The 15,372-nt window shown below is 37.4% G+C and overlaps 1 protein-coding gene and 1 long non-coding RNA gene across 2 annotated transcripts in view; one reads left to right on the top strand and one right to left on the bottom strand.

Moving 5' to 3' along the window:
- LOC100368929 (transducin beta-like protein 2) overlaps positions 1-10,077 on the bottom strand; it is a 53,378-nt gene extending 43,301 nt beyond the window's left edge. The window contains exon 1 of the mRNA XM_085491106.1: positions 10,009-10,077. The gene's annotated coding sequence lies outside the window, so the exon portion shown is untranslated. The remainder of the gene's footprint in view (positions 1-10,008) is intronic.
- Positions 6,222-8,766, top strand: LOC146733685 (uncharacterized). Its single transcript, XR_014926734.1, has 3 exons — positions 6,222-6,292; positions 8,332-8,379; positions 8,708-8,766. It is a non-coding gene; the product is annotated as an uncharacterized LOC146733685 (long non-coding RNA).
- Positions 10,078-15,372: the final 5,295 nt, after the last annotated feature.

The raw sequence follows: 15,372 nt of genomic DNA, 5'->3' as shown, positions 1-15,372 counted from the left end.
GGTAAGGTAGGTAACGATTATACAGTAATACAGTTGAAATTAACACAGCTAGTAACGGATTAACATAATACGAGTAAACAAAATAACGAGTTGTATAAATGAATAATTAACAAATAGTAACAATAGCGTTTAATAATTGAGTTAGCTAAAGTTCATATAAAAATAATAACGGTCTTCTTTATCGATTTCAAGTAGTCTTTTCCATTGTAATATGGTTGGCGTGTGGTCATCTCGGTAAGTTGTAGCACTGTATACGGGTTCCATCTTCAGGTGATTCCGTCTGCTATTTCCAGCTGTTTGTCAGTTACTATGGCGATGGCATTGTTGATGCAGTATAGATCGGTGAATAATTGAATGGAATTGCTGAGCAGATGGTAGTTAAACTCATTTTTCAACCGATTTCTAGTCCTAGTTTTAAAGCACAGTAATGCATCAGTTTGGTTAAGATCTTTAAGCTTGTTATAGCGCGTAACGTGTATGGCCACCTTGGCCGTTGTAAATAGGTAGCATAATAATCTGTGCTCGTTGGTTATCCGTCGTGGTGTGGGCGGGCCAAATAAATACCACGTAAGAGGGATACCGTTTTGGTGGTCTTGTAATATGCTTATGATATTCTTAAGGGTACCGTGTAGTGGAGCTAATCTGCCGCATTCTAGAAATATATGGGAGAGGTCATCGACCTCGCCACAGAATGGACACTTGTTTGAGTCCCTTATACCTGACCGTAGCAAAAACACACCAGTAGGATAGCAACCACGCGTTATCCGCCACTGCAAATCCCCATCCTTCTTTAGTGTGGGTGACAAATAGCTGTTTCCAAAGTTGGATTTCGTATCAGACGGGAGGGAAAGACACTCTGTGGTTACCTGTATATTTGGATGCTTGATATATTGTAAAAAAACTAAAAATTTGTAAAGTGTTCCTTTTTCGATTTTGGAAAAAGGATAATTCAGGAGGACGTCGTTTTCTTCATCTTCATGTACAATGTCGAACGAATACCTGGGGTCACCAGTACTGGCAGGTGTATTCAGGTCTTGACTGTTTTTAATTATTTTTTTTCCACTGTGTGGGAATGGCTTTCATTATTACATCGAGTGCTAAATTTAGCACCCGCTTTGAGTAAATAGATATTTTATTGTGAAGAATATCAGTGTCTAGCCATACACCATTATTGAGCAGTTGGCCAACTTTAGTTATGCCAGCCTCTATAAAGTGGCGCAAGTGTAATGGTTGTTTTCGCAGATAATGCTGTAAAAGTGGGTTGAAAAACAAAGGTTCCTGAAGAATATCACAATAACTAGACGGACCTGTCTTTCTCTTACATGGAAGTGAGAACCATAGGTTGAGAAGTTCTCGGTAAAAGACAGGCGTGTTACGGTTGAATTGTGGGTATGTTGTTACAAATATTTGTTTACTGTAATTTAATTTTTGAATTTTCTGCAGGAAGTAATCACTGAAAATAAAAGATGGATGATCAGAGTTTGAATACAGGTACCGTTGTATGTATTGAAGGCGGAAAGTGGAAACATGTGTTAACAAGTTTATCAGTCCTTGCCCGCCTTCATTCATAGGTAAGTAAAGTGTTTCTTTCTTTGTCCAGTGGCGACCTTGCCACAAAAAGTTAAAAAAAGATTTTGTAGCTTTTGTATCAATGATTTGGGCGGACACAATGATACGAATTTGTATAACAGCTTTGGCATGATTATATTATTAACAACTAAAGTGCGCCCCCTATAAGACATGTATGGCGCGTATTTATTGTACCTTTCAAGCTTGGCTTCCACCTTTTCAGTTATTACCAAACGCTTCAGCGTGGTATTAAGAGTTTGTTTTCAGGGGTGGGTGATACCAAGGTGGAAAATGGATGCACATATGGGTGTAATTCCTGGAATTGCAATAGAGAGGGTTCAGGCCGAAATACAATATATAGTGTTTTCATGTTTCGTCTGATATTTCTGTGGTATTCTGCTGCTGTAAATAATGCAAGATTTGTTCCGAAATTCAGTGTGTTGTGTGCACTCCAGAGTTTTTCGTTTTTTGCTCAAAACACTCCTATTTTTTAATGGCAGAGTCGAATAGATTCACTCCCACTGGGAAATCTGCATTGTTGCTTGAATGAAAGCTAATTAAACACATTTTCCAGACCGGCGAAAGTGTATGCAACAGCCAATTTTAACAGCCTGTCACGTGATTTTACTCTGAATGTCAACATGAAACGAGACTAGTCCATTTTACGCAGGAATAATTGGGAGTAGAATATGTGAGGGATGTGTATACTGAAAAGTAACATCTATCCTTCTTTTGCATCGCTGAACATTTCTGTTTTAGTATACTGGTTTGAAAATGTTGAATTTGCATGATTTGCATAATGTTTTTTCTTAACTGAAACTCCCCTATTGATTGAATGCCGGGTTTGAAGAAGAATGGCACACTACGTGATTCGTTTGAATACAATGGTGAAGGGTTGACACAAATTTCTGTTGAAGTTAAAAGTTCCTCCACAGAATTTTGCATTGGCAAACATGCCATGCTACTGCGGTACTCCACTGGCGGGATGACTTTCGTCGCTGAGCTGCACGCTACAACTTCGCTTGTGATGTAACTTGTTAGCTGTGGATTGAATGAATCTTGATTACTGGTTAAAATGTTGCTCATTTGGCGTTGGTAATCTTTATTTGGAACTGGGTAACGTCGCAACGTCGCCAGCAGAAACCTCCTGGTACTTTGATCTTGATGGTTGCGCCTCCATGGCAATCGCTAATTTTACTGCGGGGGGGGGGGGGGTCTTCCGAGAGCCCTTCAGGGTTTATATAATAACTTTATTACACTACTATGCTATCAGAGGGCGCAGTATGGTAAATAAAATACAAATCATAAGAAAAAATACAGTAGCTAGACTATAAGATAAAATTAAAAGTAAAAGATGTTAAAAGCTTAATAGGAAAAACAAATTAAGGATAGTTACAGGATTCTCCCAATGTAGAGGTGATAGCTATCATATACCTGATTTCTGTTTTGCCTTATTTAGAAACTTTGCCAGGGGTATGAAGCACGTCATTATTTTAACTCAACATACACCAAGTTCTCTCAATCGTAGTATTCCATGTGATGTACACTTAGTATGCCAAAAATGTTGCTGAGCGATTTGAACTGGATAAAAATAGCAGACGAAAATTTGTATACAAAATAAAAGTAGTCCGGTTGCCAATGAAAACAAGCCGATAGACTGGTTGGCGATGCTAGGACATGAACGTGAAGCTAACGCCGGTTTATAACTAAAACCGGGCACCGTATACGGAGTTCGCAAAAAACATTCAGTCTTTAGAAGTCACTTGATTTTATTGCTAGGACGTATTCTGCCGTTAAATGTATTATTTCCAACCGTTTTGCGATATTATTTTCTAGATTGGAGGCAGCATTTACATTTCATTCAAAGTTCAAAGTTGCGTTGAGATTACGTTGATACAGTGTAACAATGTCGGCGCCGGTGTGCAACGTAGCCAAAATAAAAGGCATAATCATTTAAACACTGCTATTACAAGACTGGTAATACTGCTCAAATTGACTAAGTGTTCAAAAGGTCATAAAAAAAGACGCCGCCGACGGTGCGCGTCGCACGATCTTTTTGTTAGCTGTCAAACAACTTGTCAAGTCAAAACATCAAGGCGCCAAAGTGAAAAGGTTGACGCACGAAAAATAAAAGTCAACCCGCCAACCGTCTCCACTCTAAACCACGCCCACACAATAAATAAGTTTATCTGCGTTGCTTCTCATGATATCCGACCGTCAAATGCCAGAAATATGGCTAATACCGTTAAAATATTGAAGAGACGGTCAAAAACATCAGAGGTTGAAAATATGATTGTTAACGAAATTATATTGTGTGGCGGTAATCCGATCACTGGTCATTTTTCTTCTTTTCGTGAAATAGCAGAAACGTCTGTTTCACTGACAAGGGGATCCGCAAAATATGGCGAAGTGTATTATTATGCAGAGCAAGCAAAGGCAACAGACGATATTACCATATCAATTTGAACAGTAAAGTTGGCGCGAAAGTATTCAAAAAACAGTTTCTGGATGTTGCCATGGTAGCTGTGGGCCAGGATTGTTTTTCCAATTAGTGACGGTACGACCTGCCTGTCATGTATGAACAAAATTAGCCAAGAGAGGCAGTGGCGGATCCAGCAACATGTATTGGAGGGGGCCAAGCTACGCTTAAAATTACGGAGCGTAAATCGCAGAGAAGCTATGCGTAATCCGGATGATATAAATCGTCATGCGTTTGGAGGGGCCATGGCCCCCCCTGCCCCCCCCCCTCTGGATCCGCCACTGAAGAGAGGAGTTAAAAGCTGTTGCTGGCCCGGTGAAAAGTTACCCCAACGTTGGGGTCCATTTTCTCGGTAATGAAAATAGACATAAAAAAACAGTAAATTGTTGCTCACATTCATGCTGAGTGGAATGAGCTACGTCTGTGCTTTTCAATCATGGAAATGTAGGGTGTGATACATTTGGCGTGAAGGTATTAAAATAATCAGTTTTGGGCTGTTGCCATGGAAACGGTGGTCAGAATTTGTTTTAGGATTTTACAAAAAGTAACTTTGTGCCCACACTCAAGCTAAGTAAAATGAGCTATGTCTGAGATGTTGTATCCTAAATTTGTTGGAGGAGATACATTTAGCGCGAAGCTATCAAAAAATCAGTTTTTTGGCTGTTGCTATGGCAACGGTGGGCAAATTTTTTCTCCAGCTTTTTTTCTGATGGTGTGACCTACCTGCTAAGTTTGAGCGAAATCGGCCAAGCCAAGACACCAAAAAGTGATTACAAGAGCAATCCAGTGGAGCGTATCGCCAATACCATGTTCATTTGCATATTGACCGTGAAAATACCAAAAACCTTATTGCATGAGTGATATGCAAATTAGTTTTAGTCAAAATAAGTGACTGCCTAGAAGTACCATTACTTTTGTTCAAAATTTATTTCAGTCGGCAAGTATATTCATGTACCCAATGGTAAAATATCGTACTTCTAAATATAGTTTATTTTTGCTGTTTCGAAAAACGCTACTTTTGAAAGGACTAATTTGTTTGCTCTCACACCCCATTTGCATATGTGGTGTGGAAATACCGATTTTGATTTCAGGTACGAATCAAAATAAACTGCAGTACATATGTAATAATGTGAAATACTTCATTTTCACTGTAAACATTTTTCCATAAAATAAATTCCAGTGAAAATGCCATTTCCCTCATACTCTATTGAGACTTGACACAGCACAGTGAAAATTGGATTCACACGTAATGCTTGAAAACGAAAATAAATTAAGTGAAATTCTATGTGATTTCATGAGAGTTGATTGGAAATGAACAAAATATATGACACCCAACCCTACCATTCCATACACAGTGTAAACTACACCTCCAAAACATCCATTCACCGATGTATTCTATTTGACTTCAGGAGAAATTGAAATAAACAAATTATATGACAACGAACTTAATTATAATTTCAGCTTCTAGTTCAGCACTGGTTAAATAAACTACCTCGTCTTTTATGCCAACTTGAAGTTATTCATTGCCTACACCAGTGACTTCAAGTATGTTTCAATCCGAGGAATTTCACTTGCTATTAATTGCATTGGAGTGCCAGTCTTTTACTTTTTATTGTAATGTCAATTACTCGGAACATGAAGCTGTAACCACAGACCGTCTAGGTGCTGTAATTAAATCCTTGTATAAGCACCGGTTAGGCAGGCTTCAACTATGTATTTGAAGCAGGCTGAGAGGTAAATCCAATCCAATAGATTTCTCATTGTTTGGTAACTATTTGCTGCAAATGCAACAAAAATCAATATAAAAATATTACCCACACAGCATTCTACAGGTTACTTGTTCCTATCCAGTTGTTGTTTTCAAAGTCGGATGTATTGCCAAAGTATATACCAAGGATCTTTAAGCCATCGCTGTTCCATTTTATGTTGAGTGGCTTATCGTCACGGAACCTCCATTTCCCAAGCCACAGACCTTGTGATTTTGTAAAATTAATACATGCATTACTTGCGTTTTCGTATATATTTAACCAGTATTCTAGTTTGTCAAAGTCGTGGTTGTCCGTCAGAAACAAGCTGACATCATCTGCATAAGCAGAAAGGTTAACTTGCCTTTCACATATTTTAATACCTTGTATCCCACTCTGTGTTCTTATTTTATGCAAAAGAGTTTCAATCACAATGGTATATAATTGCCCACTGAGGCTACAGCCCTGTCGTATACCACGTAAGAAGCCGACTGGATTGGTAAGTGATGCGTTTATTCGAATTAGGCTCTGTGTGCCTGAGTATATGAGGCGGATGTAATTAATAAAAGTTTCACCGAAGCCAAAAGCGTCCAGGGTCCTGAAAAGATAGTCGTGGTGGACCCGGTCGAAAGCCTTCCGCTGGTCCAATGAAACCAACGCCAGCGGAATGTTATTGAATTTTGTATAATCAATGATATCGCGTATCAAATTAATATTATCGTGTATTTGCCTTCCCGGAACACAATTGGACTGGTCCACGTGGATTATGTCACTGAGAACAGAGCGGAGCCTGATAGATAACGATTTTGTAAGTATCTTGTATTCAGTACAAAGAAGGCTGACTGGCCTCCAGTTGCTTAACAAATTATTGTTACCAGTTTTGGGTAGTAGTGTGATCTGTGCTCTGCGACAAGATGTTGGAAGAACGCTTTCTTCAAGTGAGGTACTAAGAACTTCAAACAAGTCAGGCCCTAACACTTGCCAGAAATGTTTGTAAAACTCCCCTGGCAGGCCATCGATGCCCGGGGTTTTACCATTTGCCAGGAGTTTTACACATTTAGTAAGTTCATCATAGGTTAGTAGTGAGTTACATTTGTCTTTGTTTTCAGTGGAAAGTTGCGGAAGCCCCTCTAACATAACATTTTGACAGTGAGTGGAAACAGGGTCTGGTGAAAATAGATCTGTATAGAATTGTTTGGCAATTTTGCACATTTTTTGGGGTTCATCAGTGACAGTGCCATCTTGACTTTGGAGTTGGGAAATGACCTTTTTGCCGCCTTTATGTTTTTCAAGGTCAAAGAAAAAAGACGACGGGTGTCATTTTCGTTTAACACTTGATGGCGCGCTCTGATCGCCGCCTCTTTTGTTTCATACCGGACCATATTTTCCAACAATTCTTTCTTTTCATTTAACGCCTGTTCAAGTACAGGGTTATTATTTTCGTTTTTTCCAGATCTGCAATTTCATTGAGTAAGTTATGTTTAACTGTACGGTGATTACAACTAAGTTTTGAAGTGTATTGTTTTGTAAGTAGCTGAATGTTACGTTTGCCTGTATCCCACCATAACTGAATTGACTGGAATCGAGACTTTTGCTTACGCCATGACAGCCAGTATTGTTGGAGTATATCACAATATTCTTCATCGTCCAGAAGACTAACATTGAAGGACCACACTGGGTTTCGATGTGATATGTTTTTGAGTGATAGTGTGAGAGTTACAGGACAGTGATCAGAAAACTGGTAATGTGACTGAATTGTTGCTTGGCTTATTCTAGACGCCACTGATTTCGACACGAAAAACATATCTAGTCTGGAGTGCGTGTCATTACGGCTCCATGTATATTGTTTTGAACCTGTATTTGCATGCCTCCATGCATCAGTCAGTTTAAATGTTTTTATAACATTGCACAGAAATTCTGAAGAAGGTCGGTGTGGCTCTGGATTATTACACCTGTCCATAGTGGGATCCACAGTACAGTTAAAATCACCTGCCATGATGACAGTGTCCGTGTTCAAACCATTTGATAAAGTTTTGAGCAACCGGAAACATTCCAACCTTTCAGTCCCACTAGTTGGTGCGTACATATTTATTAAGTGAACAGAATTACCATTCAGCTCCGCATGAACATACAACAAATGACCAGCCAATAAATTATTCACAGAGAAGACATTGACCTTTGGCCTTGGATTAATCAAGATTACGACACCAGAAGAGTGTGAATTGTCATGGGAAAAAAACATTGGCCCTCGCCATACAACTTGTCATCTACCTTCATTGGAAGGTAATGTATGCGTCTCCTGTAGAAAGTAGACATTGCTTAGATAGTTTAATTTAAGAAAGTTAAAGACTTGATAGCGTTTGTACGCATCACGACAACCTCTTATATTCCAGGTAGTTGCTTTGATATTAGCCATTAAAGATAGTAAGATAATGCACACATAGATACTACCCATTATATATTTACAATGTATTTTATTAGTGAGACAATGATATATCGTTTAATTGTGTTTAACTCGTTGTTTCTTTCCTTGTGCAGTGGAAAGACCTCGTTTCGTATTTATTACGTTAGTCCTTCCACTTTCAGGTGAGTCAATTTCATTATTTTCATATTTTTTTACCATCCTTAATATGTTTCCACAGCCTGGCCGTCATTCGCTGTACACGTTTTTTCTCCCTCGAAGGGATATCTTTGTTTTTACGGAAATGATTGAGTGAGCGCACTAGAAGGCGCAGATCAGGACAGAACTTTGTAGCATCCTCCACCAGTCGTTTTGAGTTATATGAATCTTTTAGAAAGGACGTGATCTTATCGTCCTCTAATAATCTGTCTTGGTCACCCTCAAACAACTGTGACAGATCAGACATTTCAGAGGCGACTGATCCGACTTCGTCTGTATCGTCATGTGTTTCAGTTGTAGAGGCATGACCCTTATTAAAAACGTCAAGTGAGACAGCCTCCGCAAAAGAAAAAGGAAAAGAAGAGGTTGAGGGGCGGGGTCGTACCACCTCCTCACCAGTAATACATGCAGACATGGGTTGAGTTTCTAGTAAAGGAGTTGAGCACTCAACACTAGTGCGTTGACCTGATTGCGTTTCCATAGCAGCGCCATTGTCTTCAGGTAAGGAGGTGCCTGTGACATTCACCTTTCCATTGTTTTCGGTTTCTTTGTTTGTTTTTGCCTGTTCAGCTGCTTCAACGGGTTTTTTATTACTGTTTATAGTAGTTGTTATTTCATTAGAATCACCGATTCCATTTTGTACATCATCGGAATTTATATTACCATTTTCAGTAGTGGTCATTCTATTTATTGTACCGATTTTATTTTGTACATCGTTTTCCGTGATCTGTGTTTCCATATCGTTTTCATTAACATTATTTGTTTCAGTCTCATTAATTAAATGCGTTCCTGTTTCAGAACGTTTTTTTGTTACAGAGATTGTATTTTGATTTACAGATGGTGGATTTTCTTGCAAAGTGGTGCGGTCAATATTGTTTGGACAGTTCCACTGGACATGTCCTTTACGAAGGCATTTATGGCATATCGGCTCATCAGTAGAAATGTAAATTCTATAGGTCCGTTCATTATGAACAACAAGAAACATACCTTCAAGCTTGCTTTGATCAGTGATAACGTAAACCTGTCTTCGAAAAGACAAAATGTGACGAAGCTCAGGTTTCTTCAGACCCAGTGGTATCAATCGTATAGAGCTTACAATTTTACCATATTTTTTCAGTTGCTCTTCAAGTAAAGTATTTGGAATAAATGGCGGTACTCCAGAAAGTACAACCTTAGTCGCTGGTTTCATCAGCGGTTCAACATAAACAAAAGTGTCACCAATGTCTGTAATCCCAGACGCACACACCTGTTTCACTGTTTGAACAGAATCCCAAAAAAACAATAACATTACCATTAGCTCTCGAGGCAGCAAGAATTTTTTCTGCCCCTACTATTTTGGAAATTGAGTCAACGTAGGTTTCAATTGGAACCCCGCTCACCGACTCGCATTGTACACCATAATTTCGTGTCAAACTCAAAAGCGGTTTTACCCTGCGGGCAGCCATCTTGCTTGTTGACGTGGCAGACCACGACACCAGCACCAAAAAAAGAAAAACGCAAAATGTGAGGCAGATTTATGCCTAAAACGCTCAAAACGATAACCAAAGTAACAACAAAATATTTACAAATAACTATATACAGAAATAAAAACTCACTGACTTTGTAAAAACGGTGTTTTCAGCGATTTTCCAGGAGCTCGATGTACGTACGTCTGGAGTAGAGCGCATACATACATACATACATACATACATACATTTATATATGGTCGCACTGTGAGAGGTTTTGCGTAAAACTACCCAGTTGTTTATTTTAGAGCAGACTGTGTTGACAAGATGATTATGCACGCTATGCTATGGCGTTCTTCATTTTATTTTCATACAACTCTGCAACATCAATTTAAACAAAAATACAAATACTTGCACAGAAGACAAACCAGCACTTCCATTCACGATTTCTTCAATATTAATTCAGCACTTTGCATGAATTCAACCCTTGGTCGTTCTTATACCGACATATACAGCAACAGAAGCAAATTCCTTCCACCAAGCAGTTCTGAACTACAGTCAGTCGAATCTCAATATCTATTAAACAATTATTATTTATAAATAATAAAATGTGCCTATTAATTTATTCACTTTTTCCCATCACTGTCTATTCATCTATTGCTTTGTCACTCATCTTGTCTTATTTTGATATTCATGAATAATTCATGTAGTTTTTTAAGTCAACTTTTGTTCAAGTATTCATAAGAAATCAGACTACACTTTTCTGATTTACTTTTTACCCAACACACTTTTTTTACTTTTATTATTATTATTATTATTATTATTATTTGACTAACGATGTATGACGTAATATATATCTATATTATGTTTCTATACAAGTAAACCTGATATCTGCAATACAGTAGAATAGTATATGTCATCAGTTATCTACTAGGGAAAATGCATTCTTCCACGGATGATCCTCTCTTCTGTACAACCCATATTAAGCGAAGGTCTGATCCCACATAATAGGCACTCCCATTGTACCCGGCCTACGAACTAAGTTCACTATGTTTATTTGCACCTCTATGGTATGAGATACCATAATTTGTTGGTGTGCTCGAAAACAGTTATTGCGGTGACCTTCAAATCCAAGATGGCGTCCAAGATGGCGACCAAGCCTGTACAACCTAATATAGCTGGTTCCATTTGTGATAGAATATTTGTGAAAGTGGCTAAATATAAGTTTTTGTGAACGAAAAAGTTCACGAACTAACATTCCATGATGATAAAAGTATTGTTTCTTATCAAACTGTAAGATATTCACCAACATTTGTTGCAAACCAAATTTTTTGTATATAACTGATGATCCATTTGTTTGTACCATGGCACTTATTCAGCAGCTGAAAGTAAATAGCAATTCCACATTTGGTGACTTGGCAGGAACTGTGCCGAGGTTGATAATGAGACAGGTTCCCACGAGCTGTACAGCATATGTACATTGGATGACTGTCAAATATCCATATAAATCAATAAAGAATCCTTAACGAGAAAATCAAACTCAATCAATACACAGTCCCCCAAAGGACTGTGATCAGCAGAAGGCAGCTTTGTCATAGTAATTAGCAATGCACACCAAAAAGTGGACAAAAAGGCCTTTCGAGATTTAAAGAGTCATTTTGCACATTTTGGCTTATTGTAATCGAAGAAACGAAACGAAACGGGATAACACATATAATAAAAATTAAAGTGTAATTAGTAGAAATGGGTTTCATACGTACAATATTTTCAAAATATTTGCCGAATATAACAATATTTAATACGTAAATGGTTCATTTCGCCGATTACAGATAATAAAAAAAAAGGTCTTACGCCTACAATGTTTACAACTGTCGGTAGAAACTTGACCACCTCTCAGTCGTGTCGTAACTAGATAAAACGTTTGCCGAAAATATCTGGACATTAATTAGTAAAAGTTTCGTGATTTTTAAATTAAAAGTAATATTGCGACCAGCCACACAACGTGCAACGCTGTGAGGCATACCAAAAGGCGTATTAATTTGCATATGACCATCAGAATAGCGGGCTCTCTGGTTCAACCAAGGTCAAAAGATGGGGCTGCCCTCCTTTACGGAATTTTTTTCCCGGATTCATCACCTTTATTTTTTGACAATTGTTCCATGCAGTTGTATAAACTGGACTACTAAAGCCAACAGTTTACATAATAACACACATGTAGGACATTTGTTTCGCTGATTAAAGATTTCCGATTATCTGTAATTAGCAAAACGAATGATTTATTGAATAAAATATTGTTGTTTTCGGCAAATGTTTTATGTTTTATATATATACACTACTGAAAAGTAAATATACAGGTCAAGTGTTGGCGACAGTTTGTACTTGTATGTGTAAGACCCTTGTTTCGCTGATTACAGATTTCTGATTATCATATACTAGTAGTTACTGTTCAGATCGTAATATTAAAACGTGTGTGTTACTTTGATATGTTAGTGTGTGTGTGTGCCACACACAATTATTATAAATATTCGTAACCAGTAATGATAGCTTTAATTGCACATTGTATACTTTATATTGTGCATTTCAAAATAAAAGTAACTTAAACTTTCAATTGCAAATTGTATTTTCTATCTGGTAAATAAATTTAGCAGTTTATAAAAAATATATATAATACCCTATGTATAGGGTTCAATAACAACTATGAAAAACATGTTAAGAACTACTCAATGCGCAAATTGTTTGTACCAAATTTGGTATATATTTGTCAATTTGAAGTGAGCAATATTATACATGTATCATTAAAACAGATCCACTATGTAATATCATTCAAAACAAGTGTTTGTCCTCGTGGTTTGGTGTGGTTGTTTGTCTAGTAAACTTGTTTTGACATTTTTCGCTGACATGACTGGAACATTAGGGCGGGTTCGACATGCCCGCTGCAGATGCTTACTCTTCACGTGGACCTGGTCTGACTTTCTTAGTGGGGTTTATGATGTTCCAATTCCATCGATTTTGTCAGTATATTTTTCTTGACTACTGATTGTTGAAGAATGGCTAATTGGTGCTTCTATAATTACTAAAGTTGTCAGGTCCACGAGACGAATAATTCACTAAAATGTGAGTGTGGACTCGGTTAGCATGGATATATTGCTGTCAACTATTGATATCAACTTGGAATGCAAATATGTTGATTATTTAGTCAAAAAAACATACGTATAGCCATTTAAACTAACATTTTAGCATAAGTATTTAACCAGATATGTGTACATTTACCAATTAGTAACCATATTGGACGCCATCTTGAATTTGAAGGTGATCGCAATGATTTTTTTTGAGCACACCAAAAAAATATTGTTTCTCATAAGACATAGAAGCAAAATAATATAATGAACATAGTTTGTAGGGTGGGTACAATGTGACCTTAGATCCAGGCAAGCTATGGAAATCAGACCTTCGCTTATATGTCATGCGACACTGTATTGCTGAACATCGACACAATTTCGAATACATGTAGTTTAAATGAATATATAACACTGCAGACAATGTAATATGTCAATAACCCTGTGAAACATTCAATGTTCATTGACGTATATACTTTTGAAAACTGTTTTAACTTTATAAAAAACATGTAAAACATGTTGAAAAAGCGACATACTATTTTAGCGAATTGTGGTAAAATTACGTAATAGCGAAATGTTGATTTAGCAAATCTCTCTTGTCATTGTTGATTTCCTGTTTTCACAATACTTGTCTGTCGCCTGCCAAAACAAATGCGCAGTTATCACCTCCATGAAAACAAAGAAAAACTGTCAAGTGTAAAAAGGAAGCGCTCCAGATTACTAGTATTACGTTTTCTGTGTTGTTTACAAAGTGTGTGTGTGGAGAAAAAGACGTTGTTTGGCCGCCATTTTGAATTTATAATGAAGTCATTAGCGACATCTTAAATTAGCGAATTGGTTCTCTCGCTTTTTCGCTAAAAAGACATGTTTTACAGTATTTGTCTCAACATCTACTCGCACTTCATATCATGCAATCACATATCATCAAAAGAGAAGACCCCAAATGCAGTATCAGCTAGAAAAACAAAGATGATTTTATCAGTTCACCTTCTGGATTTGTGCTGCCAAGAAGCCCTGTCTAAAACTCCTTTATTCACTTTCAAAACCTTAACCAATTACAAAGCAGTTAAAAGACTCTAAGGCGTGGCCTTCAATCATACAGCCAATCACACTAAGTACTGGACACGTCATATCTTTTGATTAATCGTTCACTATATTACTAACTGCGAATACCAACTGTCAGAAATAATAGGCAACGGTTATATCGTAATTAGTTTTTAGTTCCGTCCAGGACCTCGCATGAGCCTAAACGATGACAGATATAACACAGCCATTCACTAGTAATCAGCAAAATAAGTCGGTCAACAGATACGCGAAATGACAATTGACTGAAAATTATCAGATTCTTGGTATATTTTCTCATAATAGTTTGCTATTATTTCATTCTGGTGTAAGATCTTTAGTTGATAACTCTGGCAAAACTCAACAAAGCTTTGTACAAACTATACAGAAGAAACTCATCATACTAATACTTAATATAGATGTAAAACGTAATTAATTCAACACGTTGAGCTTTCCATAATTTCAAGCTTATACATATGGTTGAACAATTGCAGTCTAGAAATGTTACCTAGAATTTGCATGTAAATTTATTCCAACGTCGTAAAAAATGGGGCTATCGTTCTTCCGTCACTGTCGCAAAAGTCGGCCTTTTACGTGAGGAGAAACGTATGCCTGTCATCCAATGGTCGGAAAATTAGCATATTCAGATTGTCAGCGTGCTATATTTATCAACCAATTACGGTCACTCAATGTCCGCAAAGGTGAAGGTAAGAAATAATTCTAGACTGTTGTGGAGAGGGCCAACATACCTACATAAGAAGGAGGCTAATACAAAAAATAAACACGAACCCCCTACTACAAGTATTACAAAAAAAAACGTTGATTAGTACTTGCGTGACGGTACTCCTTGTGCGATTTCCAGAGTGGGTAAACTTACTGCTGGTATGTGCCACTTTACATTCTGTTAACATTGTTTAGTAATCAATAACATTGAAAACCAAAAAATAATCAAACGGACATTGACCCAGACAAGCGAAGTGTATTATAGTGCTAACGACGTTAAGTGAGCCAGGTAATGTAAACAGAAAGGTAAAAATCAGTTTAAAGCAGGAAGTAACTAAAACCTGTAGCATGACTTGATGAAAGCAGCCAATATAGGGGTCACAGACTCCATGGAACGAATTCACTATGTTACTTTACTAAGAATGACAACACCACCAACAATAACAACAAAATAATACAATGTCCTATTCACAGCTCACATTTAGTGTGACCCTCGGTGGCTACCTAATGTGCAGACCAATTAGATAGCTAATATAAACGTATTCCTCCCTTCTCTATCTATCGAAAAAAATAGGCGTGGTTTAAACGTTTAACATTCCTTGTTCATTGTGTT

The sequence above is a fragment of the Saccoglossus kowalevskii genome, chromosome 16 (genome assembly GCF_978046115.1).
Source record: "Saccoglossus kowalevskii chromosome 16, keSacKowa6.1, whole genome shotgun sequence".
NCBI classification, from domain to species: domain Eukaryota; kingdom Metazoa; phylum Hemichordata; class Enteropneusta; family Harrimaniidae; genus Saccoglossus; species Saccoglossus kowalevskii.
This window is presented reverse-complemented; position numbering and strand designations above follow the sequence as displayed.